This window comes from Crocuta crocuta, unplaced genomic scaffold (assembly GCF_008692635.1).
Source record: "Crocuta crocuta isolate KB4526 unplaced genomic scaffold, BGI_CrCroc_1.0 scaffold396, whole genome shotgun sequence".
NCBI lineage: Eukaryota > Metazoa > Chordata > Mammalia > Carnivora > Hyaenidae > Crocuta > Crocuta crocuta.
The window spans coordinates 1,596,271-1,614,968 of NW_027533259.1; the positions used below are offsets into that span (position 1 = coordinate 1,596,271).

An 18,698-nucleotide genomic window follows, 5' to 3' on the forward strand; every position below is an offset into this window, starting at 1 on the left:
ACACACACACACACACACACACACACACACACACACACACTCAAGTTTCTTGAAGCCATGCCTAGCAGATGCAATGCACCCTGGTATTTTCTTTTCTAATCTCTGTTTTATCTCATTTTTAAAAAGGCTGAAAAATGCTGCAGCATGGCGTGGTACCAGAGTTTTTATGGAAATTCAGGAACTTAAGGAGAATACTTCTATTTCCCAAATATCACTGTGGGAATCATATGGATGCTTTTTATAGAATATGTTACTTTGCAGAATAAAGAAGATTAGTAGCTATTTGTTGCCACTCTTTATATTTAATTGGATTATTTAGGGGTAATTGAGGATAGTTTTAGGTTATACGGAGCTTTGTTTAAAAAATTTTTTTAATGTTTATTCATTTGTGAGAGAGATAACAAGTGGCGAGGGGCAGAGAAAGAGGGAGACACAGAATCTGAAATAGGCTGCAGGCTCTGAGCTGTCAGCACAGAGGCCCATGTGGGGCTCAAACTCATGAACTGTGAGATAGTGACCTGAACTGAAGTTGGACACTTAACTGACTGAGCCACCCAGGTGCCCAGCTTTGCTTAAAAAAAATTTTTTTTAATGTTTATTTTTGAGAGGGAGACAGAGCACCAGCATGGACATGGGAACAGCAGAGAGAGGGAAATACAGAATCTGAAGCAGGCTCCAGGCTCTGAACTGTCAACACAGCCCCCAATGCCGGGCTTGAACTCAAGAACCACGAGATCACGACCTGAGCTGAAGTTAGACGCTTAACGGACAGAGCCACCCAGGCGCCCCTCAACCGGTGTGTTTGTTCATCACTTCACTAACATATTCGTTCACTCATTAATTGAACAATTACTTATTGATCTTCTATGATGTAGTGCCAGACACAGTTTTTGGTGCTAGAGATATCGCAGTTAGGAAAAGATACATGGCTTATATTATGTTTTATCAGGGAAAGAGGCAAAAAAAAATGAGTAACATGCAAATAAAATAGTTGGAAATTGTAGTAAGTACTGGATAGGAAAGAAAGGACTCAGATAAAGAATAATGGTATGGCCTCTTGGAGGGGTGGGGATATTTAAGCTGAGACCAAAAACAAACAAGGCACTAGACCTATGCAACTGATGGGAAGAATGTTCCAAGCAACAGCATGTGCCAAGGACCCAGTATTGGAGACAGGCTTGGGATGTTTGAGTGAACAGGAGATCAGCCACTGGGATGGAGAATGTGATCATGCTGAGGCTGCAAGGTAGGCAGGGGCTATGTATCCAGGAAAGTTACTGTTTTCTTTTTAATGTTTTATTTATTTCTGTGTGTGTGTGAGACAGAGAGAGAGAGTGTGTGTGAGAAGAGGAGGGTCAGAGAGAGAGGGAGACACAGAATCTGAAGCAGGCTCTGAGCTGTCAGCACAGAGCTTGATGCGGGGCTCGAACCCACGAACCGTGAGATCATGACCTGAGCCGAAGTCGGACACTTAACCAACTGAGCCACCCAGGCACCCCGTAAAGTTACTGTTTTCAGGGCACGTCACTTAAAAAGACTGATGGCATTACCAACTTAGAGTTGTGTGATGGTCAAGGCCCAACACTTCCTGCAACCGGCAAGCTGCTACTACTTGACCAGGCCAGCAGTGGACACCTACTTCTCTATTTCTTAACAGGAGTCTGAGTCTACACGGCAGGTGTGTAGGGCACAGAAGCCAAAAGGGGGTGACACGTAGGGAGACTGCTTGGGAGAACGTTGATTTAGGGGTCCTTGTTATTTTACAGAACAAGATTTCAAAACTTTGGGACATGCTTCTCTCACCCACATGTGCACTATCTCTGCATAGGTGTCACAGAGGAAAGCTAACTTCTCCCTGCCTTCAGTTCACCTTCACTCCAATCCAGATCACATGTGACCACTGAGTCCATCATGCTCAAAACCTTTGGTGGCTCCCCACTGGTACTGAAGAGCATGCAGACATCTCAGGTATCCAAGGGTTCCATGATCCAGTCCCCCTCCCCTTTATACTCTCTATTTCACTTGGGTTGAATGACAGCCGACTTCCTGTCTACACACCAAACTTTTGGATCATTCTCCTTCTTCTTCTGCCTGGAGTATTTGCTACCACTGTCCCCAAATATTCCACTCTTCAGTATCTTTCAACAGTCAAGTCAAATGCAACACCCTTCACGAAAAAGCAAGCCCTCTCAAATTCTTCTTGACCTACAATATTGCCCTTCTCAGAACCCCGGAAGCTGTTGACTGTACCTATCTTAGAGTCCTTGTGGCTTTTTACATTTGTTACTTATTTACAAGTATTATTTCAATTAACAGACTGTAAGCTTTCTGAGGAAGGAATCTTTGGTAAGTCACCCTGTTTATAGCACCTAAAACAGTGCTTGTAGACCGCTGGCATGAAAATATTTTTGAATAGAAAAGTAAAACGAATGAATAAATGAATTATCATACCTAGACAGTATACTCTAAAATATTGTTTATAAGGGCACCTGGGTGGCTCAGTAGGTTAAGCGTCTGACTTCGGCTCAGGTCATGATCTCATGGTTAGTGGGTTTGAGCCTGGTATAGCGTTCTCTGCTGTCAGCACAGAGCCTGCTTTGGGTCCTCTGTCCCCCATTCTCTCTGCTCCTCCTCCATTTCTGTGCTTTCTCAAAAATAAATACTTTAGAAAAAATAAAGGTTTAAAAAATAGAAGTTATTTTCTAAAAGATATCTAAAAATAGAATATTAGAAGTCAATATCATTACTACCCAATGTCACAAATCTACGATTCATCTTTAAAAGGTGACAATCAACAGAGACACTTTTGTTATGATTAGACAACAGATTCCAAGTACTCAGGAGAACAATTTGAAAAAAGTTGATGATTTCAAAATTCAAGTTCCCACTCCTTCTGGAACTGCTAGCATTCCATTCCAACATGCTCTCCAAGGTATTTCTAGCAATAATGATCTGTGTATTTTTAAAACAGATGTGGTTTCTGTTAGCAAAAATTAGCTTTATTTGGGAAGACACACAAGCGGTTTGAATCTAAACCACAGTTAAGAAAAATCTCCTCTAAAAATGTTAGGTTACTTGGAAGATTTTAAAAATATTCTCAATGCTTTCTTATACATTAAATAATGTTTATATATGAAAAATTACTTTCTTATACTGAAAAAATGAAAACCAAGAACTTTTCCTTTATGGATGGCAATCACTTAGAGAAGGACACTATATTATACTACTGAAAGCTCTAGCAAAACTTAATGGAAATCATCAAGTGCCACAAGTTTGGGCAGGGTGGACATATAGGACAAGTTCTCTGCGACAGAGTATTTGTAGACTGGTGACATCAACAAAGACAACTTTTCTCAAAGTTTTTCTACACTGAGGGCAGACTAAGTTAAAAGCTTCCTTTTATGGAAGCTGAGTTACCAGTGAGGATGAAAACAACAGAGGCAGAATTAACAACCTGAAACTAAAACCACAGGAGATTATGAGTGGCAATTCATTGCTCCCTATCTTCACAGCATACAATTTCCTTAAATTTTAAGAGATAAATCTGAGAAGATAAAGGATACACAATTGTGCTTCATTTTCTGCCAGGGGTGTTTTGCTCAAAGTTTAACAACAGGATTTTTGAAATGCAATTCTTATTTTCAATAGTCTAAGGGAGTGACTGTTCAGAGAAGTCTTAAGATAAAACTAAGCTAACAGGGTTGGGCTCTGGCCTGCTACAGAAAATGTTCAGGTCCCCCCAGCAACGGTGTCCAGGTGTCCTGCAGGCCACAGGTACTGGAAGATGCACTGGCTGCCCCGCCCACTTCTCATTGGCCTTCTCTACAAGTGGTCTTTTTCTAATTTATCTGTTTTAAAAATCTGAATGGTTGTATAATAATAAAAATGAGATCAGTTGCATTGAAAAGTTCTTAAATCTCTGTTAAGTGAAATTTGTGATAAAAATAAGTAAAGTTTTGATTTTAAAAGTTTGAGAGAGAGAGAGAGAGAGAGCACGTGCATGTGCATGGTAGGGACAGCGAAAGGAGAAGACAGAGAGAATCCCAAGCAGGCTGCATACTGTCAGTGTGGAGCCTGATGTAGGACTCTATCTCAGGAACTGTGAGATCATGCTCTAAGCCAAAAATCAAGAGTCAGATGCTCAATTGACCGAGCTCCTCAATCGACAAGGGCTCCTAAAATCCAATTTTTAAATAAAGAAATCCTATCCCTTTGAGAGCTGTGCTTCTAGATTACACGACATTACACGACAAAAATTTTATTTTCTGACAATGCATTATCAAAATATACATTTTCTTCTGCCCCTATCCAAACTTCTCTTATTTGGCTATTTTTGAAATGTGAAATCCCCCGAAATTCATAGTGTGCTTAGGATTAATTGGAGCCATTAACATACTTTAGGCTCTGTTAGTTTCTTTGGAAAGGTATTATCATGTCTTGCATTAATGAGTGCACGCTATAATAAATTCTGTTTCCTGGCATTCTATTAACCAGAACCCTATTAACCTGCATGATGTGGACAGCCAGGGGAAACTGACAGCTGTTCCTAATCCTAACTAAGCAGTATGCAAGAGCCTACGCTAATGTCTCAATGAAAGATTAAATAATATTCCTCTTGGTTTTGTAATTATTTCTAATTCTTTACAAACTGATCATCCTATAAGATGCCACAGCATCACTAAACAGTAGAGAACACAAGTCACCAGAACATTAGATTAATTTGGACATGCTATTTCCTGACCACAAGGGACAGTGAAGAATTAGTTCCAATTGGGCTATTATCCCCAAATGGGTTTCTCAGTAGACTGTCACCTAGGAAATGCTTAGCTTACTCGCAGCTATCTATTCGTTCACTTCAGCAGTGGGTTTTCTGAAAGGATATAAGAGAACATTTTTGAAAGTTAGAAGTGAGAGCTTACAAGCTGGAGGTGAGCAGAGGACGATGATGTCCTTACTGGATGCTGGCATGACATCTTCCAAATTACAACATATAATAAAGGCATCCCTGTGTGGACAGGACTGTTGATTTCAATTTTTAAAGAAATATGTTTTTAATGTTTTATTTATTTTTTAGAGAGAGAGAGAGAGAGAGAGAGAGACAGTGTGGGCAGGGGAGGGTCAGAGAGAGAGACACACACAGAATCTGAAACAGGCTCCAGGCTCTGAGCTAGCTGTCAGCACAGAGCCTGATGCGGAGCTCGAACCCACAAACCGTGAGATCATAACCTGAGCCGAAGTCGGACGCTCAACCTACTGAGCCACCCAGGTGCCCTTGATTTCAATTTTAAGCATATTCCAAATGGTTAGGAAGCATTCACATTCTAAAAGGTCCCTCTGTCTAGAAGCTGCTAATGCCACAGTGGGTTCTTCTGAAATAGTACACAAACAGCCAGTGGTTCCCTAGAGCCACTAATTGCTCTGACAATTTTCTGGCCGAAGAGCTGAATGTAACCTCTTTCAGTGAAGGAAACATCCTTAGTAAAATCGACAAATGTTAATTGGGTCTTTCTCTAAAGGAAAACGAAGCAAGATGCAAAAAGCACTGGGGGTGGTGGTAGGGAAGCTGTCTACGATTTGAGTCACGTGGACATACTGCTGCTGTGGGCCACTGGTCCTAATGAGGACTTTGAATAATGCGAACCTGAGAAGGGCTTCTTTTTTGGACAGGAAGAGGAAGTCTAAATTCACTCTCTAAAAAGTCTATGCACTGTTGCACAAAAAGCATGATAAATTGCCTCATGGTGCTGAAGCCCTCATGGGGAACGTGGTGAAAAACGAACCTGCATTCGTTTAACTCTATCAGTTCTTCAGGCATGCAGTAATTGAAGGGATTGGCGCCAGAGAGCCACCGCGCTACGCAAGGGGAGCGCTCGCCGATTGTCACTCCAGACACCTGGTGAAGGAGAGGCTCGCATCCCACAGCTTCTTCATTAGCACACCGCCCACGAACGGCACTCCCCTATTTATACATCTGGACAAGGTGTCATGTGTACACCTTAGTTTACCTCTGGAAAACGGAGTTGCTAGGTAATCCAGGACATGAAAGACTGAGGTTTAGAGTCCAGTGGTGAACAGACAAATGGTCTGATAAATTTTGGTTTTAAACCCAGGATAATTTTATGAGCATTTAACTTGAGGTCATAGCACTAAGGCACAACATCCCCTAGAAAGCGGGGGAGGAGCAAGTATAAACAAACCCTGGGCTCTCAGAAGAGTCAGACAGTGGTGTGTGAGGATGATAAAGCATCCTGGGCTTGGTCTAGACGCTCAGCCCTAATTGCCTGAGTAAAGAGCCACACATCTCTCTGTACCTTGTCCTGCATCAGCGGTGACCCCGAGCCAGCTGGAAGGGGGATAATCAGGAGTCTGCCCACACCTGCTCTGAGGGGCAACAAAGTGGAGAAACAGCTTTCACAGAATATAAGAGCAAACACATTTAAATGGTACAAAATCACTCGCTAATTTATCCAAATGTTGAGGCTTAATAGCTAAGTATAATACAAATTAGAATTTAGAACTTAAAAATACAATGCAGTTCTGATCTCTAGAATGTTTACTTGACAGCTTTTGATATAGATTTTGGATCCAATCAAATTTCTTACACTCTTGATAGTGATGTAGTTAATAATAGTACATCTCATAACAAAAGCCAGTAGTTCTTGACGCTCCCCTTGAGTGAGGTACACTGCACATCCTCTCATCATCTCAATTCTCAAAACCAAGAGAAACAGGAGAGTACGTATTCCTGGCTTTTCTCATTTCCACAAAGAGGGAGTTTTCCCCGCAAAGCCCCTGGCTGCTTATCTCACTTCTCATTCCTCTCTGTGGAGATGGAGTGATTTCCCCAGGGGAGATCTGGGCATAGCAGCCCAGTCCCTTCTGATCTTACCTTAGGAGCTGCATGCCTACACCACGTCTGTGTTCCGCTCCTCTGTGCTGGGAATTTTACACAGGGTGGGCCTGATTTTCCACTGCTGTCTCTGAGTAGGAAGGTAAGTAGGCCTAATTTGTGGGGAGCAACTTAGAAAATCCTTTCCTTAAGAGACCCAGAGCCATTTCTTCAATCCAATCTTTCCCATAATAAAGGAGATATTTTGGTTTCCCACTGCCAATTCTTCTCTCTCTCTCAGGAGGTTCAGAGCTTAGGAGGGTCTCCCAGTTTGGGAGGCTGGAAGTCTGATTAGAGTACAAGCATGATTCAGTTGTGGTGAGGACCCTCCTCTGGGTTGAGAAGAGCCGACTTATATTCTCACAGGGTGGAAAGAAAGCTAGCCGGCTCTCTGCCCCCTTCTTATACAGGCACTAGTCAATCAATCATCCATGAGGGCTCCACGCTCATGACTTAATTACCTACTTAAAGGGCCCAACTCCTAATACCATCACAGTAGGATTAGGTTTTCAGCCTAAGTATCTTGGGGAAACATAAAAATCCAGACCAGGGGCACCTGAGTGGTTCAGCTGGTTAAGTGGTGGACTCTTGAACATGGCTCAGGTCATGATTTCATGGTTTGTGAAATTGAGCCCCATGTTGAGCTCTGTGGACAGCATGGAGCCTGCTTGGTATTTTCTCTCTCCTTCTCTCTGCCCCTCCCTCATGCACGCGACCCTGCATGCTCTCTCTCTCACAATAAATGTTAAAAAAAAATCCAGTCCATTGTAGAGGAGGGTCAGAGGGCTATCACACACATTGCTTCTCTGTCAACCCCAATGTTATTGATTCATTTGTTTGTTTATTTATTTATTTATTTATACGAGGAAGAGGAGGCACAGAAATTTCAAATAGCTTGCTGAAGGCCACACAAAGCCCATGTCTGCTAGTGAGACAACCAGCTTTGAATCAGTCTAGCTTTGGAATTTATGCTTTTAGCCCCAACTGTACTATTATCTTTTACTTGTCAACAATAATAATACATGTCATATCACTTTAGAATATTGGTTTTGGTACTAAGAACACTTGGAGAATCTTGGCAGAGCTTAACATGGTGTTTATAATTAGACATTTATTCTTTGAGTACAAGAGCCACTACCAAAAGGATACTTAGAAACTGTGAGCTTTTATATGTATAGGTATTTCTTTTGTTTACACTACTTTTTCACCTAATCAGTACTTCATCTGCTATGTAGTGCCAAGATCATAAGAGTAATTATAAAAATCTAAATGCGTGGCATGGGAATGAATGTGGTTTTACTGCAGAAATACACATATATCTGGGTTTATACACATTTCACAAGAAAATTTGCCCTTTTTGGTTTGTTACTAAGTTGGCTATGTGTCAGCCAAACATTTTTATATGTTCTTTAAATGTTTATATTTCTTTTGAGATTATATATCTATACACATATATACGTATGACTATGACTATATATGTACCTTTTAAATTGTGATTACTTATGTGTAAGATAATATCTGCTTTGAGTAAAAATAAAGGTATAATTCAGTTAGGATCTTTTTAAGGTTTAGGGTAACTTCTCTGGATTTCAATGGACACATTTTGTTTTTAAGTTTACTTATTTATTTTGAGAGGGAAAGAGAGAGTACGAGCAGGGAAGGGAAAGAGAGACTCCCAGGCAGGCTCCACACTCAGTGTGGAGGCCAACACATGGCTCTATCCTATGACCTGAACTGAAATCAAGAGCTGGATGCTCAACTGACCGAGCCACCCAGGAGCTCCTCAATAGACACAGTGTTTTATTATTTATTTATTTATTTATTTATTTATTTATTTTTCTAGGAGAGAGAGACAGCGTGAGCAAGGGAGGGTCAGAGAAAGGGGAGTCACAGACTGAAACAGGCTCCAGGCTCCGAGCTGGCAGTCAGCACAGAGCCCGACGCGGGGCCCGAACCCACGAACCGCGAGATCATGACCTGAGCGAAAGTCGGACGCTCAACCGACTAAGCCACCCAGGCGCCCCTAGACACAGTGTTTTAATGAACATTTCAATAAACAAAACTGATGGTGCTGGCGGGTCACAAACAAGCCTGAAATTGTTTTTGGTTTTTTGTTTGCAGGAGAGCCCTTCACTCAGGCAACATTGTCATGTGCTAAAATCTACACTGCATTTTAGACACAGGGTCTGAAGAAAAGATTATCATTCTCCATGGCCATATGAACAGAGCCATCTGTAGAACACCTACCACCAGCCTCCCAGCAAAATCTGCTTGAGCCAGGATAACACCCCAAGCAAGGCAACACGGGCTAATAACTCCCCAGCCAGCAGTTTTCCACGTGGCTCAATGTGCCATCGCTATTTTATCTATAAAATAAGGAGCCGAGTATAGATCACTGAATGTTTCCTGCTACTTACTGTATGTTATTCATATATAGGACTAAATTTGCACTCATTTGATGCTCTATACCTACACATCCTATGGGAAATAATGAGCTTGTCGAAATGCTTCACCAACTGACTCAGTGTCTTCCTACGTCGCAGGTAGAGGCAGGGGCCACCTTTGCTCTCCATCCAGATTCACCATGGAACTTAGGGAAAGTTGCTGTCGGCTGGACTTGGACAGGGGTCTCATGCCAATCTGGCTACTGGTATTTCATTTCGCAGCACAAGGGGTAACTTTAGGAGCAACTAAATTCCTTCTCAATGAGGATGAGCTCTCCCAACCCTGCTGGACCCCGTGGAGACCCTCTGGAGACCCCGGTTTCTACATACTTTCCTGTAAGAGAATTTGGCACCAGTACAGCTTTATGGTGGTGAGCTTTTCTTCTAGACAGCTTGTTCACTTTTTTTTATGTTTATGACTTTTTAAAAATTTTAGTACAGTTGACATACAATATTATATTAGTTTCAGGTGTACAACATAGTGATTTGACATTTATATACATTATAAAATGCTCACCATGATATGTGTAATTACCATCTGTCACCATACACAGATCTTCAATATTATTGACTATGTTTCCTATACTGTACTTTATATTCCCATGACTTGCTTATTTTATAACTGAAAGTTTGTATATCTTAGTCCTCTTCTCCCACTTCACCCATCCCCTCCACCCACCTCCAGTCTGGCAACTGCCAGTTTGTTCTCTGTATTTATGAGTTTGCTCACTTTTATTTTATTCCCTGAAGTAACATTTTAATGCTTTAAAAACTTCGAATGGCAAAAATTGATTATCCAAAGGAAACATGTGGAAACACTAAATATTGCATACTAAAAATGTCAGAAGTGTAACCAAGTGCAAGAAAGATGAATGCTACTCCAACCATCCTTTGTAAGAATGGATCCTACTTCCAAGGCAGGGATCAGATGCACACATTTGCACATTTCTAACAGGCCAACAGGCTATGTTTTTTCATAGTTCAGCTGATCAACTATACATTATCTATCTATCTATCTATCTATCTATCTATCTATCTATCTATCTATCATCTACCTACCTACCTACTTACTACCTTCATCTTTATATATATCCCTTGGCACCAGTCCTGGTTCTTACACAGTTGGAGAACAGCTGTATAAGCTATAGAGTGCTGTCCATGTCTTTGCAGAAAAAGGACTCATAATATCATTAAGGACAGGCATGATCTAGACTAGGCATTGAATTATTTTTCCACCATATTTAAAAGAGCAGAACAAGAGATAGGAGGAGTTGAGATGGCGGAGCAGCATGAGACCCTGAGCTTGTCTCATCCCTGAAACACAGTTAGATCAACACCAAGCCATTTTTAACACCTAGGAAATTGGTCTGAGAATTAACACAACAATCTGCATAACTTGAGCCACATAACACAGCAGGTATGCAGTGTGGAGAGTTGAGTTGGGGGAGAGAAAAGCCACGGAGGGTAAGGAGCTGGTTTTGTGGAGAGAGGACAGAGAAAAAGAAAGGGGGAGAGTGCGTTGGGACAGTGGAAGTAAAGCACTCCCCTGAAAGTAGCTGGAGAAAAAGAGAGAGAAAGAGTGAAAACACTCTCAGAGGACTGAATAAGAAACCTGTTCCCCAAAACCACTGACAGGGAGAAAGGAGAGAGTTTCAATACCACTAGGATTCTATAAACAGGAGAGTGCAGAGTCTGAAGTTCAAGAGCTCAGTGTCTGACGGCACTCTGGTGAGGAAATAGGGCAACTCCTCAGGAGCAGACAACGGGATCTGAGGAGTCCGTGTGCCACACAGGGAGAAGTGGTTCCCCTGCTTGAAGTGCATTTGATAGAGGCCATACAGATTCCCCTAGGGCAAAGGTCCCAGCGGACCCTAGAGAGCAGCACATTTGCTCATATTGAGACTAAGACACCAAAGTGTGGTGAAACCTGGCACGGGTTGAGTGTTGTGATTTGCCATAATCTCTGAACTACTTCTGCTGTAATTGAATGAACGTTTTCTGGGGCAAGCTGGCACTCGGCCATCGCTCAGTGAGACCCTTTCCCAGAGAGTCCATGTGGATCCAAGCTGCAGGGGTCTCTGAAGTGTGGGGTTTTTAGTACTTTATTTGTTTGTTTATTTACTTTTTAACGTTTATTTATTTTTGAGAGAGAGGGAGACACAGGCACAGCATAAGCAGGAGAGAGGCAGAGAAGAGGGAAACACAGAATCTGAAGCAGGTTCCAGGCTCTGAGCTGTCAGCACAGAGCCCGATGCAGGGGTCGAACTCACAAACCTCGAGATCATTACCTGAGCTGAAGTCAGACGCTTAACAGACTGAGCCACCCAGGCACCCCTTAAGTGTGGGGTTTTAAAACACAGCCACATCTGAGATAAAACTCTGGTGGAAAGTGCTGCATGGCAGGCAGACAGATTGGACATGGACAAGGTAGAGGTGGGGAGGTGACAGAGGGCTGTGACAAAGGAGGGGTGATTGATTGCAGGTCGGTGGGAGCTTGAAGTTCCTGTGCCAGAGACTGGAGAGCTGGGTGAAGCCATTTCCATCTCTCCCATGCAGGTGCACCACACTGATCCATCCCAGGAAGCTAAGCAGCGCCATCTAGTGAAGAAGAGAGCCATTACACCAAACCCCACCCAGCTGTGCCCTGCAAGAGCATTCCCTATAAGACCAGCACAAGTTACTCCACCTGCTTAATGTATGGACTATGGAGTTCTTCATAGTTTCAGTTCTAGTGGTGACTGGATGTAGCTTCATTCAGTTTTCATTCTGTTTGCTGGTTCATTTATTTGTTTGTTTTATTTCCTTCTATTTTTGCTTAAATTGTTCTCTTTTTTAAATCTTTTTTTCTTCCTCTTTCTTGGATATAGGAGAAAATATTATTTTTATTTTTTTACTTAACTTTTTATTAAAAATCCTTTTACTATATTTAATTTTTTAAATTTCATTTTATTCTATTTTATTATACAATTTTTTAAATTTTCACATTTTTCTTACCTTCTTTCCTTTTCATTCCCCCCTTTTCCTCTATTTTAGCAAGCTTCTTTCAACAAGCAGACCAAAACACACTTAGGATTTAGCTTCTTTGTTTGATTTTTATTTTGTTTTTAATTTTAATTTTTAACTTTATTAAATTTTTTCCTCCAAAATGACAAAATGAAGGCATGCACCCCAAAAGAAAGAATAGGAAGAAGTGAAAGCCAGGGGCTTAATCAATACAGATAATAAGCAAGATGTCTGAACTAGAATTTAGAACCATGATAATAAGATACTACCTGGGATTGAAAAAAAGAATAGAATTCCTTTCTTCAGAAAGATAAAAGAAATAAAATCTAGCCAGAACGAAATTTAAAAAATGCCATAACTGAGATGCAATCTTGAATAGATGCTACGATGGTAAGGACAGACAAAGTAGAGCAGTGAATCAGCATTATAGAAGATAAAATTATGGAGAATAATGAAGCAGAAAAAAAGAGGGAAATTAAGACAAAAGAGCATGATACAAGACTTAGGTAACTCAGTGACTTATTAAAAAGGAATAACATCTGAATCAGAGAAGTCCCAGCAGATGAAAAGAGAGGGAAAGAGGCAGAGGGTTTATGTGAGGAAATTATAGCAGAAAACTTTCCTTATCTGGGGAAGGACATAGACATCAGAATCCAAGAAAGCACAGAGAACTCCCATTAGAGTCAACAAAAACAGACCATCACCAAGGCATATCATAGTCAAATTTGCAAAATACACAGACAAGAAGGAATTATGAAACCAGCAAGGGAAAAAAGTCCTTAACTTAGAAGGGATGGCAGGTCAGGTTTGCAGCAAACCTATCCACAGAAACTTGGCAGGTCAGAAAAGAGTGGCAGGATATATTCAGTGTGCTGAATCGGGAAAATATGCAGCCAAGAATTCTTCATCCAGCAAGGCTGGATATGACAATTCAAAACAGAAGGCGAGATAAAGAGTTTCCCAGCCAAACAAAAACTAAAGGAGTTCATGACCACTAAACCGGCCCTGCAAGAAACTTTAAGGGGGACTCTTTGAGTGGAGAAAAGACAAAACAAATTAAAAAGGACCAAAAGCAACAAAGACAAGAAAGGACCAGAGAACATCACCAGAAACACCAACTCTACAGGCAACACAATGGCACTAAATTAATAACTTTCAGTACTCACTGTAAATGTCAATGGACTAAACACTCCAATCAAAAGACATAAGGTATCAGAATGGATAAGAAAACAAGACCCATCTATACGCTGCTAAATTTTAGACCTAAAGACACCTGCAGATTGAAAGTAAGGGGATGGAGAACCATCAATCATGTTAATGGTGGTCAAAAGAAAGCTGAAGTAGCCATACTTTTCTATCTGACAAACTAGACTTTAAAATAAAGACTATAACAAGAGATGACAGGCATTACATCATAATTAAGGGGTCTATCCGCCAAGAAGAGCTAACAATTGTGAATATTTATGCCCCCAACATGAAGCCCAGATACATAAATCAATTAATCACAAACATAAAGAAACTCATTGATAATAATACCATAATAGTAGGGGAATGCAGCACTCCACTCACAGCAATAGACAGATCATCTAAGCAGAAAATTTACAAGGAAACAATGAGTTTGAATGACACACTGGACCAGATAGACTTAAGAGACAAGTTCAGAACACTGCATCCTAAAGCAGCAGAATACACCTTCTTCTCTAGTGCACGTGAAACATTCTCCAGAATAGATCATATACTGGGTCACAAATCAGCCCTCAAGAAATAGAAAAAGATCAAGATGTACCTTGCATGTTTTCAGACCACAATGCTATGAAACTCTAAATCAACCAAAAGAAAAATTTAGAAAGACCACGAATACCTGGAGATTAAAGAACATCCCATTAAAGAATGAATGGATTGACCAAGAAATTAAAGAAGAAATTAAAAAGTATATGGGTGCCAATGAAAATGAAAACACAACAGCTGAAACAGCTCTGGGATGCAGCAAAGGTGGTCATAAGAGGGAAGTATATAGCAATCCAGGCATTCCTAAAGAAAGAAGAAAGTTCTCAAATACCCAACCTACCCTTACACCTAAAAGAGATGGAAAAAGAATAGCAAATAAAGCCCCAAACCAGCAGAAGATAAATATTGGGACAGAAATCAATGGCATTGAAATAAGAAAAACAGATAAATGAAACCAGGAGCTGGTTCTTTAAAATAATTAATAAAATTCATAAATCCCTAGTCAGACTGATTAAAAAGAAAAAGGAAAGGACCCAAATAAATAAAACCATGAATGAAAGAGGAGCGATCACAACCAACACTGCAGAAATACAAACAATAAAAAGAGCATATCATGAGCAATTATATGCTAACAAATTGGGCAAGCTGGAAGAAATGGACAAATTCCTAAAAACACATAAACTACCAAAACCGAAACAGGAAGAAATAGAAAATTCAAAAGACGCATAATCAGTAAAGGCATTGAATCAGTAATCAAAAATCTCCCAACCAACAAGAGTCCAGGGCTGGATGGCTTTCCAGGGGAATTCTACCCAACATTTAAAGAAGAATTAACACCTATTCTTTTGAAACTGTTCCAAAAAATAGAAATGGAAGGAAAACTTCCAAACTCATTCTATGAGGCCAGAATTACCTCGAATCAAAAACCAGATAAAGATCCCACTAAAAAGGAGAGCTACAGACCAATTCATTCCCTGATGAATGTGGATGCAAAAATTCTCAACAAGATACTAGCCAATCAGATCCAACAACAGATTAAAAGAATTATTTACCAAGATCAACTGGGATTTATTCTTGGGATGCAGGGTTGGTTCAATATCCACAAAACAATCAATGTGATATATTACATTAATATAAGAAAGAATAAGAAACACATCATCATCTCAATAGATGTTGAAAAAGCATTTGGGGAAATACAGAATCCTTTCTTGAGAAAAACCCAAGAAAGCAGAGATAGAAGGAACATACCTCAAGTTCATAAAGGTCATATATGAAAGGCCCACCACTAATGTCATCCCCAATGGGGAAAAACTGAGTGCTTCCCCCTAAGTTCAGAAGCACGACAGGGGCGTCCACTCTCACCACTGTTATTCAACATAGTGTTGAAAATCCTAGCCTCAACAATCAGAGCAGACAAAGAAAAAAAAAAGACATAAAAGGAGGAAGTCAAACTTTCACTCTTTGCAGACGACATGATACTATATGTGGAAAACCCAGAAGACTTAACTAAAAACTGCTGGAACAGATCCATGAATTCAGCAAAGTCGCAGGATATAAAATCAATGTACAGAAATTGGTTGCATTTCTATACGCCAATAATGAAGCAACAGAAAGAGAAATCAAGGAATCAATCCCATTTACAATTGCACCAAACCCATAAAATACCTAGGAATAAACCTAATCAAAGAGATGAAAAATCTATACACTGAAAATTATAGAAAGCTTATGAATGAAATGGCAGAAGACATAAAAAAGTGGAAAAGCCCATTTCTTCACTGGGTTGTTTGTGTTTCGGGCGTGTAGTTTGATGAGTTCCTTATATATTCTGGATATTAACCCTTTATCTGATATGTCATTTGCACGTATAGGAGGATTAGGAGGAACTTGACGGAGGAACAAGGGGGAGAAGAAGGGTGGAAATGGTGGGGGAAAGGGAGAGAAGCAAACCATGAGAGACTCTTGAATGCTGGCAAAAACTGAGGACTGATGGATGTGGGGGGGAGGGGGGATGGGCATGGAGGAGGACACTTGTGGGGATGAGCACTGAGTGTTATGTGGAAACTAATTTGACAATAAACTATTAAAAAAAAAGTGGAAAAGCATTGCGTGCTCATGGATTGGAAGAAGAAATATTCATAAAATGTTGATACTACCCAAAATAATCTACATATTTAAAGAAATCCCTATCAATGTAACACTAGCATTCTTCACAGAGCTAGAACAAACAATCCTAGAATTTGTGTGGAACCAGAACAAACCCCGAATAGCCAAAGCAATCCTGAAAATGAAAACCAAAGCCGGAGGCATCACAATTCTGGACTTCAAGCTGAATTACAAAGCTATAATCAAGACAGCATGGTACTGGCATAAGAACAGACACATAGATCAGTGGAATAGAATACAGAACACAAATGTATGACCAACTAATCTTTGACAAAGCAGGAAAAAATATCTAATGGAAAAAAGGCAGTCTCTTCAGCAAATGGTGTTGGGAAAAATGAACTATTGGGACCTCAGAAAGATACAAAGCTTCAGCACAGTGAAGGAAACAATTGGCAAAACTAAAAGGCAAATGATGGAATGGGAGAAGATATTTGCAAATGACATATCAGATAAAGGGTTAGTATCCAAAATCTATAGAGAACTTATCAAACTCAACACCCAAAAAACAAATAATCCAGTGAAGAAATGGGCAAAAAACATGAATAGACACTTTTCGAAAGAAAACATCCAGATGGCTAACACACACATGAAAGAATGCTCAACGACATCACTCATTATCAGGGAAATACAAATCAAAACCACAATGAAATACCACCTCATAACAGACAGAATGGCTGAAGTTCAGAAGTCAAGCAACAACAGATGTTGGCGAGGATGCAGAGAAAGAGGAACCCTTTTGTACTGGTGGGAAAGCAAACTGGTGCAGCACGCTGGAAAACAATATGGAGGTTCGTCAAAAAATTATAAATAGAACTACCTACAACCTAGCAATTGCAGTACTAGGTATTTATCCAAAGGATACAGGAGTGCTGATTCGAAGGGGTGCATGCACCCCAATGATTATAGCAGCACTATCGACAATAGCCAAAATATTGAAAGAGCCAAAATGTCCATCAACTGATGAATGGATAAAGAAGATGTGGTATATATACATAATGGAATATTACTCATCAAAAAGGATGAAATCTTCCTGTTTGCAACAATGTGGATGGAACTAGAGTGTATTATGCAAAGTGAAATAAGTCAGAGAAAGACAAATATATGATTCCATTCATACGTGGAATTTAAGATATAAAAGAGATGAACATAAGGGAAGGGAAGCAAAAATAATACAAAAACAGAGACAAATCATAAAAGACTCTTAAATACAGAGAACAAACTGAGGGTTCCTGGTGGAGTGTTGGGTGGGGGGGATGGGCTAAATGGGTGATAGGCATTAAGAAGGGCACTTGTTGGAATAAGCACTGGGTGTTATACATAAGTGATGAACCACTAGATTCTATTCCTGAAATCGTTATTACAATATATGTTAACTAACTTGGATTTAAACTTAAAAACAGAAAGAGAAAAGAGAGAGAGTAAAGAAAAATAAGGGCAGAACAGCATGATGAGGCTCAGGATGACAAAATCTTCAAGCTGACTGTTCCTTACATCTATTATGTTCTTTAGTGTCACTTCGGCCCTCCAATCCCCTAGCTCCTTGGATGCTTAAGATAAAAGTTATATGGACTCTGAGGGACTGATTTATGACATCTAAAACAAACAAACAAAATCTAATGAAAAAGACAACTGTGGCAAATTGTTTGAATTCCCTTTTTCCCCCTTCTTTATTTGGTGCTCCCATTCCTTATCAGATTTTCCATCCTCTTTGCTACTTCTTCAAAACAATTTATTCAGACGTTGGAAAAGAAAAAAAATTAAGATCTGTTAGGCTTCAACTGATCTAAGGGAAGGTCTTCTGGTAATTTATGTACTTATAGAGAATGCTGCTACTTCAGAACAAGAAACTCCTTAGAGAAACGGAATTGGAATTGGCAGTAGGTATCAAAAAGTGTAGGACAAAAACCAGGTCAAAAGAGGGTAAAAGAAGTCAGGTGTTAAATGTTTTGTCAAAAGATTTTCACACATCTTTCAACTTCGAATTCTGAAAGCAGTAGCCAAAAGTTTATAGATAAAACCTTGACCAGTATGACATTTGAACAATGCTTGAATCAGAACAATGACTTCCCTTGACTAAAATGAAATTTAACCCAGTCCTCACCTGCCAGTGAAATACCCAGAAGGTGGTTTTGCTTTGAACTTGGGTGCTACAGAGTGACCCTACGCAAGGCTGAGCATAACTTCCAGAGCCTGAGCATAACTTCCAGAGCCTGAGCAGGAGTGTGGGTGGGCTTTTGGTTTTTGCCCTAGGGCTCTCTACTTTCCCCCTCTATCCACAGGCTCCAGTTTCCTTCTTGGTATTACAAAAAAAAATCTGTTGATCTGTTGTGATTCATTTGCTACTCTCATAATTGAGGCTGGGGTTTGCCGATGGCATACTACTGTGATGATCTAAAACATTTTACATTCTGGCATGATGGCCATGCAAATTACTGATTCTGCTAGTTAGAAACTTTTAATAGTGATAGGAT

The 18,698-nt window shown here is 40.2% G+C and overlaps 1 protein-coding gene across 2 annotated transcripts in view; it reads right to left on the reverse strand.

Moving 5' to 3' along the window:
* Nucleotides 1-18,698, reverse strand: part of LHFPL3 (LHFPL tetraspan subfamily member 3) — a 555,591-nt gene that overhangs the window by 177,465 nt on the left and 359,428 nt on the right. The gene's annotated exons all lie outside the window — the stretch shown is intronic.